The 13,198-nt window shown below is 35.3% G+C and overlaps 1 long non-coding RNA gene across 1 annotated transcript; it reads right to left on the bottom strand.

The window, feature by feature from the left end:
* Positions 1-9,201: 9,201 nt before the first annotated feature.
* LOC130996576 (uncharacterized) lies at positions 9,202-12,108 on the bottom strand. The gene is made up of 5 exons (XR_009092671.1): positions 11,621-12,108; positions 11,202-11,297; positions 10,339-10,437; positions 9,668-9,771; positions 9,202-9,410 (listed from the first exon to the last, which is right to left on the bottom strand). It is a non-coding gene; the product is annotated as an uncharacterized LOC130996576 (long non-coding RNA).
* Between the last annotated feature and the right edge of the window lie 1,090 nt (positions 12,109-13,198).

The following is a 13,198-nucleotide window of genomic DNA, read 5'->3' as shown; positions in this document are numbered from 1 at the left end:
TCTTTCGCAATTATTATAATGAATTAGTTATTTAGTTAGTATTAGTTAGTTTACTTATTCAATTTTGAAGATTGTAATTTGTATCTTTGTAATATTTTTTTGGTACATAGAATAAATTCAATAAAGATATCAATTTTTATGCATTATTTTGATTGTCAATGTGTTAGAATTATTTTTCTTTTATTGTATTTCAATTTTCAACACAAGTCATTTAATTTAAAAAAATATTTTGATTGTCAACTTTATAAGTTTATAACTTGTTATAAATTTTAAAAAATGACATGATATTAATTAAGATGACACAAGTATTACTTAAGAATTAAGATGACATAAAAAAAATATTATTTAAAAAATATATTAATTATCATGTTTATAAATTTTCAACACAAGTCATTTAATTTAAAAATATGACATAAAAAATATTACTACATGTTTATATTTTCAATTTCAACATATGTTTATATTTTATATTTTAAGTTGAATAAAATTTTTGAAACTTCATCACAAATCATTTAATTTCATAAAAAAGAATATAAAAAAATTAAAAAAAAGGAAAAAAGTCCGGGAACCGCCGATTTTCGGCCCGGCCTGGAACCGGCGATTCAGCGTCCAAAAATCGACCCTTCAAATTTTAGGTGGGCCGATTCAGGTTCATGAAAATTTTGAACCTAAACCGTCGGTTCGGGCTCGGAACCGGCGATTCCTGAACCGGTGGCAGCCCTATTTTCAACTGATTAGACTAAAGCCTTAACTGAACTATCAGTTTGTCGACTTGTTCTTCATACTGAAGTTATTCACTGAAACAATATCAGTATTAGTCTACACCTTCTTTCAACTGATCTTGCTTCTCACTGATCATATCACACTACTGACTTTAGTCAACGAAAGAAGTTTTATTTCTAAAAATAGCCTACTGGTGTATCCTCCCCCCCCATACACCAGTTCAGTGACCCTCTGGGACCCAACATCCGAAAAATAAATAAAGGGACAAAATTACATTTTAGAAAATAAAATGATAAGGGGGAAAAATGAATAAAGGGCTTGAGCTCAATTTTAATATTTATATTAAAATTGAGTGGCATGCGTATCTTCATTGAATATATTGGAGTGCTACCAACAACATCTTCGCCCTCGGAGTCGAGGTTGATAGACTTGCGACAATTATAAAGAGATGAAAGAAATGTAGTAGTAGGACAAGTAGATGTTAATTTAGCAAGTGCATGCTAGAGTACATAAAGAATTGAGGAAAAATAGAAGTAGAGGAATAAGATAGTGTGAAATAGTTAACACAATGTAGTGAGTTTGAAGGTGGGAGAGGTAGTATTTATTTGATGTTTGAATTTGAATAATAAAATTTTAATTGCAAACTTGGCGGTTTTCCGCCTCGACTACCGCCCCCTACCACCCTAGCTTTGCCCCGTCCCCCTACCACCCTGCATAGCTATTGAACCGACTGTTCGGCCCGACAATTAACCGTCAATTTTTGGTTCCCTGAAAACAGGCCCGTAACTTGACCGGATGTTTGGCATCTTCAGGTTTCGATTTCGTTATCAGCCCGTGGTTAATAGTTCTAGGTTCGGACTGTTAACCGGTTCCAACTAGCCTTGGACGTCATTAAGGAAGACAGACTTTGTCCCGCATAAAATGAATAAAAATTGACATAGGGAATCCCCTTGCCTCAATCCTCGTGTCGACTTAGTTCCCCGTACACATTTCCATTCAAAAGAAAGCTAAACGAGACCGACCTCACACTACATGGTCAATCGCCATATCTTGTCTGGGAACCAAATCCTTTGAAATGAATGATACGAGATAAAGTTCACATCTTTTTATTAAAGAAATAAGATTAAAAAAATTAATCAAAACAATGTAGGTCAAATAAAAAAAAAAATTGGCGCTCATCACCCCTGTTGTATTCTTTCATAATAGACTTACACATGCAACAAATGTGAGAGAATTGAAAATGTACTCGTGAATCATATAACTGAGTTTGCCTTTATTGCATAGTACTTTCGAATCATATCATTTTAATAATAATATATACGAACTTGTCATGAATAGTAACAATAGATAAACCTCGCTAAAACATGAGATCAAGAGACAAGAAGGAATATTGTCTTTCTCTATCTTCTTGATTGTATATTTGTATATACAAATGTCGAAACTTAAGATCCCTTACTAGAAAGTGAATTAGAGCATACGTGGCGCAAGCCCCAGCCCGGCTCGCGCGAGCCCGTTGTCGTTACCACGCAGAGGGGGTGCAAGGCAAACTCGCAATTTCGTGCCCGGTGCACGAGAAGAGAAGGACAGAGGGGTGAGTGTAGGCCACGACCCAACAGGAAAATTGTGGAAATTAAAAATAAAAAAATCTTCATGGGCAACAACATTCTTGTTGCATTTGTTTATTATATTTTGTGACCATTGAATGCAACAACATTCTTGTTTTTTACTTCTTGTTTTTTTATTATTTTTTTTTATTTCTATAAATACACACTCCTCCCCTTTTATTTCCACATATTCTGTTGTTCTTCTTCATCCTATTTCAAATTTTCTTTCTTTCTTTTTATTATGATTAAAAAAAATGGAGGATAATTGGAAAAAATGGTGGGGCAACAACCCTCAAAATCCGGCTCCGTCGTCGAGCAATCCAAATTCGTCCGGCGGAGCTTTTCTCGTTGTTCTCTCAAGAAACAAATGCCTTCACTCTGGTGGGTCTTGAGACCATTAACTTGAACAAAAATGTTGTTCCAGATGATGATGTGGCGGAGATACCTGCCATGCTGACGACAACAAAGCAACGAGGTGGTTATACTCCGGTGGAGATAACGGTCATATGCACCTTGTGGACCGAGGCTACTCTAAATGTCGTCAAGGGAGTCAATCAAAAGGCTATCGTCTATTGGGGATGCATCGTCACGAAGTACAACGAGCGATGGCCTCCCAACACCATTCAACGCGACATAAAACAAATCACGCTGTGGGAGGCCATATACGAAAAATGTCGAGCGAATTGGGGCTCTGGCATGAGTGATGATCAAATCATTGATCAAGTTGAAAAGTTGTTATATCCCGAGCATGGGGTCAATTCAAATATCCTCACGCTTGGCATGTGCTCCGCGAAGATTCGCTTCTACTGGCGAGGATGTTCACTCCTCCAAACTTTCAAAGGGATCAAACGGTCTCCACACGAAGACGTCTAGCGAGCCGGGCATCACAACGAGGCCCTAAGGCCAAAATGAGGCAAAAAGAGACAAGGGAAAAGGAAATAAGAAGGAATAGTTGTCAGACGAGCAAAAAAGAACAGTCGCGGCCATGAAAAACATGGTCAAAGTCATGGATATTTTATCTCAAACTCAATGTGACCTCGCCGACTCCATTCTCATGGGCAAAGATACATCGCAAATGAAACTCGAAGAGTTGGAGTTCCACATGAGCGTGGTTGCGCAAATTCGACGTAGCTAAGGACTTTAATTTTTAAGTTTTATTTTTATTTTAATGTTATTTTAATACTCCATCTGTCCCAATAGTAATGTCCCACTTTACTTAATAGGACGTCCTAATACAAATGTCTCATTCTCTTTTTGGCAATATATTCTCTCTATATACCTAATATTTAAATAATTTTCATTAACCCACTTTATCTACTTTTCACTCATTTCTTAATCTCTGTGCCCAAAAGTTATGGGACACTACTATTGGGATGGAGGGAGTATAAATTAATGTAGAATTTTATTTTTATTTTAATGTAATTTAATTTTTAATTAATATAATGTTAAATTTTTATTTAATTGAAAACTACATTAAAAATAAAAATAAAATAAAATAAAAACATTTAATAGCACCACTACAGGGAAGGAACTTACAAATGATGAGGATCATTCCTTGAGCGGACTTGGTGATGCTCTTAAAACGCAAATAAACTTCCTATCCTAAAACGGACTTGTTTTAATAAGCTCTATATATATTTACTTTTGTTTACATATGACTTTATTAGTAACTTGCATACTACATTAACCTAAGCACATTAAAAGATTATCTCACGATCAAATGATAGAGCAACTGAAAATGTAAAGGGGAAATACGTTTAAGAATCTTTTAATTGAAAATATATACTTTAAATTACAACAGTCCCAAAAAACAATTAATGCGTAGAAAGAAGTTTAAGAATCTTTTAATTGAAAATATATACTTTAAATTACAAAAGTCCCAAAAAACAATTAATGCGTAGAAAGAAGGTAGAGAGGGGGGCGCAGGATGAGATTCAGTGTCCCACAATCTTTTCTGTACTATTGTATCCTATGCTTATATCTATTATTTTAAAAATATTTTTTTTAAAATAAAATTTATTATAATATTATAAATTATATTTGATTTTTATTTCAAAAAAATGAAATTTTTAAAAAGTATATACCATTACTTTGAATTTATCAACCTATTATTAGCTAATAAAAGTGAAATTAAATGATAAAAAATAATTATATATACCCTAAATTGATGGAATAAACCCTAGTTAATAATCACAAAATTAAATTAACGCATAGAAAATTGAAATTGAAGAAAAAACATATAAGAAATTAAATAAAATTGAAAGTATCTCATAAAATGGGACATAAAGTGTGGTACACTGAATCTCATTCCGAGGTGCCACTGTATATTATATATTCAAACTTTCTAGATGTTCAAACGATAACACTAATCCCGTGAAATTTTGCTATTTTTTATTTAGAAAGAGGATGGATCCACTCTTTGGAATATTGTACCTACTCATCATCTAGTGTCTGGTTAGTCAAGTAATACATTTGTTGATAGTTTGTTGGATACGGCCAACTTTTATACGTCTCTAGGTTCAGATATTATAATATTTCATATTTGAAATAAAATTATTTCTTTTTATAATATATTTATAAAATTACGAAAATACGCGAGTCAGGTTTATTTAGGGCTGTAAACAAACCAAGCCGCTCGCGAACTATTCGGAGTTCGGCTAAAAAAAAAGTTCGTTCAAGTTCGTTTAGAGAAGCTCGATAAATAAACAAACCAAACTTAAACTTAGTAGTATTCGGCTCGTTAGCTCGTGAACATATTCGTCAAGTGATTCAGCTTGAAAAATATAAATTATTAGTAGATACAACTTATATTTATCCATTAAAATTAATATTAAAGATATTAAATTTCTAATTAATTTTGTTTGTTATAAGAAAATAATTAAAATATTTATTATTTTGAGTAAAATAATTTATTTTTAAAATAAAATAATCAATATTTTGAATATAAATATAAATTTAGAAAGTTCGTGAGCCTCAAAGTATTCGGTAAGTAAAAGTTCGGAATTCGATTCAATACTAAACAAATCAAACTTGAGCACACCATTATTCGGTTCGATTATGCCCCTAGGTTTATTGACCCCTGCCCATTCCTAGCTCACCCCTGCATGCGGGCCTATATGCTGGCGTGCATATACGTGTCAAGCGTCATTAATTAATCATTCTAAATTAAATAATGAAAAAGTTTATTGATTGAGCCAAACTAATCATTGAACGTGTTAGATTGACAATTAAGCTTTTTTTCTTTCTTTCTTTTTAATTCCAACAAAGCCTGACAAGAAATAACAAATAAAGTACTACTTTTCTCCGTCCCGTCGAGCTTGAGGAGTTTCTTTTGGGCACGAGAATTAAAAATTTGTAAATTAGTGTTTGACGAGCCTAAGTTTTGTGTTCTTTTTCCTTGTTGTGTCTAGGTCTAGATCGAGTCTTTGTGTGTGTTTCTTGTGCGTTTTGGTGTCTGGGAGGACACTTGTTTGGCAGAGACTCGTGGATGCTATAATGGGCAATATGGAGCAAATTCGATGAGAAAAGGGAAGGTACCTCAATGATCAAGTATAAAGGAGCCTACAGATTGGATGCAATCCAAAGATCGAGAGTCACATTTGTTGACCTACTGGGCATGATGTTGATTGAGTAGGTAGTACCGCTCAAAGGAGGAGTTCTATTGCATCCTGGGCAGCTGGAGCTATTTCTGGGAGAGATTGTTGTAGCTAAGACTTTTGCCGCTGACCAAGAGGTTGGCCTGACTTACGCTCAGAAATCAACATCCACCACGAGAGGCATCGAGGGCATGTGGAAGTGCAGAACGAAGGCAGGAACGGTGAACAGGGGAGCAATACATCATGACTAGGCGTCCAGGGCTAGATGCTGACGTGAAAGATCCGGTGCATGAAGAAGATGCGCAGGAATATTTCTTTTCCCACGTGCTGAGAAGATATGAACGAAAGCTTGAAGATATGCACAGATCGGAGGGTGGAGTTTTATCAAAGGTAGAGTCCTTGCACTTGTGGACTCTATCTCAGGCAGAAAAAGAACACTTTAGCTGGAGTTGAACTCTCCAAAACCCTAGCTGCGTGTTGGCCTTTAGCCACGCCTGGATCTCTATATATACTTGTTCTCATTTCATTTTTTGTGTGACGGTGAAGTAGCGAGGAGTAGGAGCTAGTACTAAAAACAATTTTATTTCCTGCATTTAGTTTAGTTTATGTTTAAGTCCCGATTTGGGCAAGACGTTTAGTTTATGCTTTATGCTGGCAGAGTAGCATCCTGCCTATTTTCCCTTTATTAAGTAAGTTTCTTTTATTTTATTTTCATGTCTTATTTATCTTTTGTTTGCGTAATTTACTTTATGTCTAGCTAAGTTTATAGATCTGGGCAAGGCATAGATGGTGTGGATATGAACTTATAAACTCGTGAGGTTTAATAGTGTGCTTAAGTAATTGCATGTTGTGTTCCCGAAGTTCCGGGCATTATAACCAAGTGTCTAATTAGACTTGATTAGTTAACAGGTCATTAATTAATTGAGTAGAATCAGATCACCAATAAATCAAGATTATAGGGTGTGTACGATCACTGTGCGTCTTGAGAGTATTTGCAGGCACGAGAGCTTGAAGTAGATTACGGTTTGCCTAAGTTTAATATCGGGTCTATCTAGGTCTAAATGTTTCTCGGTTTAATTGCATGCTCTGAGGTGTCCTATTGCATGGTTGAGTCAGGATGGTTTAATGGTATATGGTATCCCTTATCTTAAACACTTAAGGATAGATTTTCTTAGATGATGGAAGTATACGTGACAAGTGAGAATGGGGGCACGGACCATTAGTAAGTTAATTATAACAAGTAGACATAATATTGTAATGAATATCTTGGCCAATGAGCGAGTATAAGAGATTATCCACAGATTCGACGTCTTGACCAGATTGCTTTTTATTATTGATATTTATGTTCAGTGTTTTCAGTTTAGTTTATTATTTCAAGTCAAAGTTGAGTTTAGTCCCGAGAGGTGTCTCGTGACCAGGACGATAGTCTACCCCCACCTTTTTCTTATTTTTGTTCGTGACAAGAGACAAACTGCATCAACTCCTTGTGGAATCGACCCTTGCTTATCACTGGCACTACGCCTGTTTTGGGTGAGGTTTATAAATTTATTTGTACGCTCGACCGAGATGACAACTTCGATTAAAACCCGAAGTGTGGTCGCGTCAGTGTTTTAAGTATGTAGTATAAAAGTGATAAAGTATGAGAGAGAATGTAATAAAGTGATAAAGTATGAGAGAGAATGTAAAAAGGGGTGCAATTAGTTTTGTAAATTAGTGCTTTAAATTGCCTAATTTTTGCCAAAAAAGGAAATGACTCAAGCTCGGCGGGACAACCCGAAAAGGAATACGACTCAAACTCGGTGGGACGGAGGGTGTATATATTATTGAGTCGAGTTATTTTATACTGTGATTGATATGTAAGTTTTAAAATTGAACCGATATTTTTAATGATGTGAACACATAATTAATTTATGCATATGATATTTAGAGTTAGTTAGAAATTTATTTTTAAAATTTGATATTGAAAGCTATTTCGTCTTGCCAAATTTTATCCATCTTAATTTTTTGAAGTTGTTTTGTATGAACTTGAAAGTCAGTTGGACAGGTAGTTTTTTGTAGTTTCAATGACATTATAATTGTGTTAATTATTGTTGTGAACTTAATGAAATATCATAATCCTAGTTTTGATGATACCAAAATCTTTACGTTTTCCTTGTAATAGACTAGGACTGTTCGAACTCAAGTGTTAGAGTTCTTTTTCTAGTTTAGATATTGTTCTGAAGACTGAAGACTAAAGATGCCGACTGATGTAACGAATTAAGGCAGAGTCAAATACTGATATTTGACTAATCAGTCTAAGAATCAGTTACGACTGATCACTTAATGCAGGCCACGTGGATTCAGCAGACTGATACTAAAGTCAAGTATTAGTTAACATTCTTTCTCGGACTGAACCTCCAAAGTTAAAAGGAAAACACGCACTCCCAAGTTCAGCCGCATTAAATGCAGAGATTTAGAGGATCGTCCTTTCTCTGCAAAGCCTTCCTTTTTGGTGATTACCATTTCAGAGATGTCTTATCTCCTGCTCCTTAGTAGCCGTTCTCACCAAACAAGGAACCTCGAAGATTGAAGCCTCAGCAAAGTTCAAATCTATCTCCAACGGATGAATTCTTGAAGACCTTCTCCGCCAATGGATCTATTCAAGACCTCTCCTATAAATAGAGCTCGAGGATCACTTCAATCTTCACCGATTCAAATACACAAGCTGAAACGCTGCCGAATTCGTCACTTAGCAAATCAAAGTCATTCCAAAGTTTGAATCGAAGAAGAGAATCACAAAGCCAAAAATCAGTCTCTACTGATTACACACACACTACGCCAGATTCGCTCATAGATAACGGATTTTATCCGTTATCTATGTGCGAAAACATCCGTAATATATAGTGGTGTAATGTATGTGGATTTCATACATAACTGAGATTTAAGCGTTATCTATTCTATTATACATAACGGATTATATCCGTTATCTATAGTATTATATCCGTTATCTATTTTATTATACATAACGATTGTTTATATATAAGTAACGGATTATATCCGTTATCTATAGTACTATACATAACGTTTCAAACCGTCATGAAAGTTTAATATTCACTGTTATGTACACACCTATACATAACGGTTTTTTGATATTAATAACGTTTGGTAATCCGTTATGTATAACTGTTACATAACGTTTTTTACCGTAATTAGATTTCTATTTCTCCGTTATCTATTAATTTATACATAACAGTATAAATGATAAAACCAACAATAATAATATTATATATCATCCAAAATATTTAATTTTATATTATTATCATAAAAAAGAATTCATACAAGATTTGAATATAGTCAAAATTCAACAACTGCTCTATCTATACTATTATGCCTTACAAAAATACTAAACATATTAAATATGCAACTAGCTAGCCATATGGTACAACTTTTCTTGTGAATTCACAAGCCTCTTCAGCTCAACGTACGACTCATTTAATCCACCACAAACCTGCCACAAAATCATACAAAGAGCCAACCAAGAATCACAATATAGAGCATCATGATAAACACTTAAAAAGCATATCAAAGTGATTGGTAAAATGGACAAAACCTATCAAGTTACTAAGCACTAAAAACTTCTCCATTTCACATTTTTTAGGAAAATATTACTAAGCACTAAAAGTACCCAAAATTGATGCAAGAACAAGCATATGATTTTTGGTCCAAGGTAAAACAAAATACCAACATAGTAGTGACCTTACATACCTCAGGATGCACTCGGAAATAATGCAAGTCTCCTCCAATTATCCTAAATGGCTCCCCATCTTTCCAAAACATGTCTCTGCAATCTCAAACTTATGTGTGTATCCCTATCACAATATTGCATCATTATGTTAAATGCAAGCAGTGCTCGAAACGCCTTAAATCACAACAAAAACCAAGCTGATTACTCAGAGGGACTGCACTACTTCATCCTCAAAGAATTTACAAGTTTAAATCTGGAATATATGAAAAAATCTGCCAGTTTTAGCCAAATATATCTGAGGTTGAGCAGTATTTTATTAAGAAAAATTGTTTTTAATGGAATAATGCGGCAAAAACTTCATAGCAATCTGAACACGAAATTTCAATTCAAAATCTATTGTTGCTCCCGATCCCATCAAATTTATGAAAAACATTGAACACACAGGAGGCCAGTAAGGAAACAATAAGAAACTAGCTCCATGATATTAAAAGAAACAATATGATCCCATAATCCCAATTTAATACATGTCACCTGTAACAGCCAGATGCTAGTAAGCCAAAATCATGTTTAGAAAAGAAAACCTTTAATAAGCAGGATATGGGGCCTATGGATGCTAGGAAAATAGTGAATCACTAACTTTCTAATAAACTAATAACTGAACCCAATAAAGTATAAAAACCAATATACTTACAGCAACATGGAGCAATCCAACAAATGGATATAATGTGAACATTTCCTTCACTTTTCTCTTTTTCCTTATGTTGTAAAATTGAAGCATCCTCTCAAGAATCTAATAAGCAATGAAAAATGATGCACAAAAAGAGAGTCAGCCTACTGTCTGGCAGTGCACGATATTAGTTATCCAATTAGATTCAAATGCTAAAACAAAGGTGGAGCATAAGTGATCTACTGAGTTGAAACTTCTTAAGCTAACAAAAAGATATAACAAGAGAAGCTCAATCAAAAATGTCGAGAAAGAAATACAACAGCAAATATGAGTAACTAAAATTTGGATTCCATATAAACCATAAGGAGTGTATAAGCAGGCGCTGGAATAGAGAAAAGGCAGAAATAAAGAAAAGCTTCATAGGACATTAGCAGACCTACTTTTCAAGCAAACATTTCATATTCCATACTTTCTTTAACAACACAAACTTAAAATTTGTCTGTCACAAGAAAATTTGCAGTTAACAAAATGCCAGCAGCTTAGATCGAAGTCCAGTTAAAGACAGTTAGCTTGCATCACTCAGTTTTTGCAAAAAAAATACCCACTTTCGAGTTTTTTATATTCTAAAAAAGACGAGACTCACAAATTAAACCCACAAATATTTATTTATTATCTATGAATATTCACATTCCAAATGGGGTTGCTCTACACCACTAAATCCTCAAAAAGCAAAGTAAATCAATATTTTCACCACATGATAATTCGAGCAGCAAAGTAAATCAATTTTCCTCAAAACACATGAGCTACACATATCATAGAGCAGCAAGAAATGTAGAGAGAAATTCGATAATTTGTGCAGAATTTCTAATAATGTCTTCCAAACATACCTTCGTGTATAGTTCCTTCGCCTTCTCATAATGTGTAGCTTCCAACTTAGAAGCTCTTTTCTTATTTCGATTTGCTGCAAAGTAATTCCAATTTCACTGGAATATACGAAAGTTAGAGCACAAGTTGCTGTACTGCTAGTTGATATTGATAAATAAAAGCAAATACAATAAAACCTTTAGTCTCACATTCAAACATTAACCAAGAGCACACTTGAAACGCAAACAGTAAAACCTAATTACAATCAAAACATAAGCACTGAACAAAACTCACATAAAAAGGTAATCCAACAAAAATCAGGATCTTTACAACACAGATTGATCAAGGGCAAAAGGGCGAGAGGGCAAGAGGGGGCAAGCGAAATAATAGAGTTTCAATATGAACCGAAATTTTGGAAAACTACACACCGAATTGAACCTACCTGAAGGCTGCCCGCGTCGGAGGCGGGGAGACGGGAAAGGGCTGAGCATCGGAGCTCCGAAGTGGCGTAGGAAACGACGGGACTGGGCAGAGAGGAACCGATTTACTGGCTTGTTGGGTCGGGGAAGAGTGGAGCTGATTTGCTGCGCCGGGAAGAGTGAGAGAGATACGAGAATCATTGGGGGGGGAGGTCTGGACAGCGGCGGCCGGCAACTTCGAGAGCCACAGAACAGAGCAGTGACGGGGAGTGACGAGTTTGATTGAACTCAAATTTGAATTAAGATTTGATTTATTGCTTTATCACAAATGAGGGGTGGCGGGCCGCGGTGGGTGGTAGATGAAGCAAGGATGCGGCGGGGGCAGGTGGCAAGTCGCGGCGGCGTTCTCGTCGTCGCCGCTGAGGCCAGAGGGAGAATTGTTGGGGCGACTGAAATTGGTGTTTTAGGGATTTAGGATTTTAGGGCTTACGAGAACGAAGAGAAGAAGAACATGTATTTAGGATTTTAGGATTTTATGATCTTGAGGAGCTCAAAAAAATATATATAAAAAATAAATATAAAAATACTCATACATAACAGTGTTGAGGCGTTTATACATAACGATTAAAACAACCGTTATAAAAAGACGCTCATAGATAACGGTCGGCTTAACGGTTCGATAATACCGTTATGTATGCAACTAATAGATAACGCTCATACATAACGGATTAACATAAACCGTTATCTATTTCCATGGACAACACTACATAGATAACGGTTTTTTGTCAAAACCGTTATCTTTTCAAAAAATGCGCTCATACATAACGGTTTTTTAAAAAAACCGTTATGTATGAAGTGTTATGTATGTGCATTTTTGTAGTAGTGACATTCTCTTAGAACTTAGGCAAATATTGTATATCCAAAGCCTAAGTATAACTGATTACAGAGAGCCTGCTCTTTGTAATCTAGTTGGCAAGTTTTCGAACCTCATTTCAACCGACCAAAACGAGTGTTTGAGCCGAGAGGAGATCATACCAGTGTTCTGACTCCGTGAGATCTTAGTCTTTGTGGAAATGCATAGTTTTGTCTCAGTGAAGCTAAGAGTGAGAAATTCAATCCAGTGTGTTGGTACCAAAGATTGGATCTTTGGTTGTTTAGGTTTGCTGTGCACCCGTAAGCACAAGCCCAGTGAAGTTGTGAGTGTGATCAACTGACCGTGGATGTAGGAATTGGATTCCGAACCACGTAAAAATCCCTTTGTTGTTTTTCGCTTTCAGTATTTATCTTTCTTATCTGTGCTCAAACCTTTTGTAAACTGAAACTGATTAACAGCAAAGTGAAACATAAATCTTGACAACGTGCTTAATCACTAAGGTTATTTCTAAAGTAAAGTTTTCCGCTGCCAGTGATATTAGTCTAACTGATAAATCTTCGGATAGTCAGTAAGATTCATAACACTCCTCTGTTTTACAAACCCGACTGAAGCCTAACGTGTATCAGTTAAAGTCTTTGACTTAACTAATAACTCTTTACTGAAGAGATATTCAGTATCAGTCGCCAACCTAAGTGACTCAACTAGAAACACCTCTAGATTGACTTGC

Source organism: Salvia miltiorrhiza, chromosome 8 (assembly GCF_028751815.1).
Source record: "Salvia miltiorrhiza cultivar Shanhuang (shh) chromosome 8, IMPLAD_Smil_shh, whole genome shotgun sequence".
In the NCBI taxonomy this organism is placed as follows: Eukaryota; Viridiplantae; Streptophyta; class Magnoliopsida; order Lamiales; family Lamiaceae; genus Salvia; species Salvia miltiorrhiza.
Note: the sequence above shows the minus strand (reverse complement) of the source record. Positions and strands in the feature narration are given on the sequence as shown.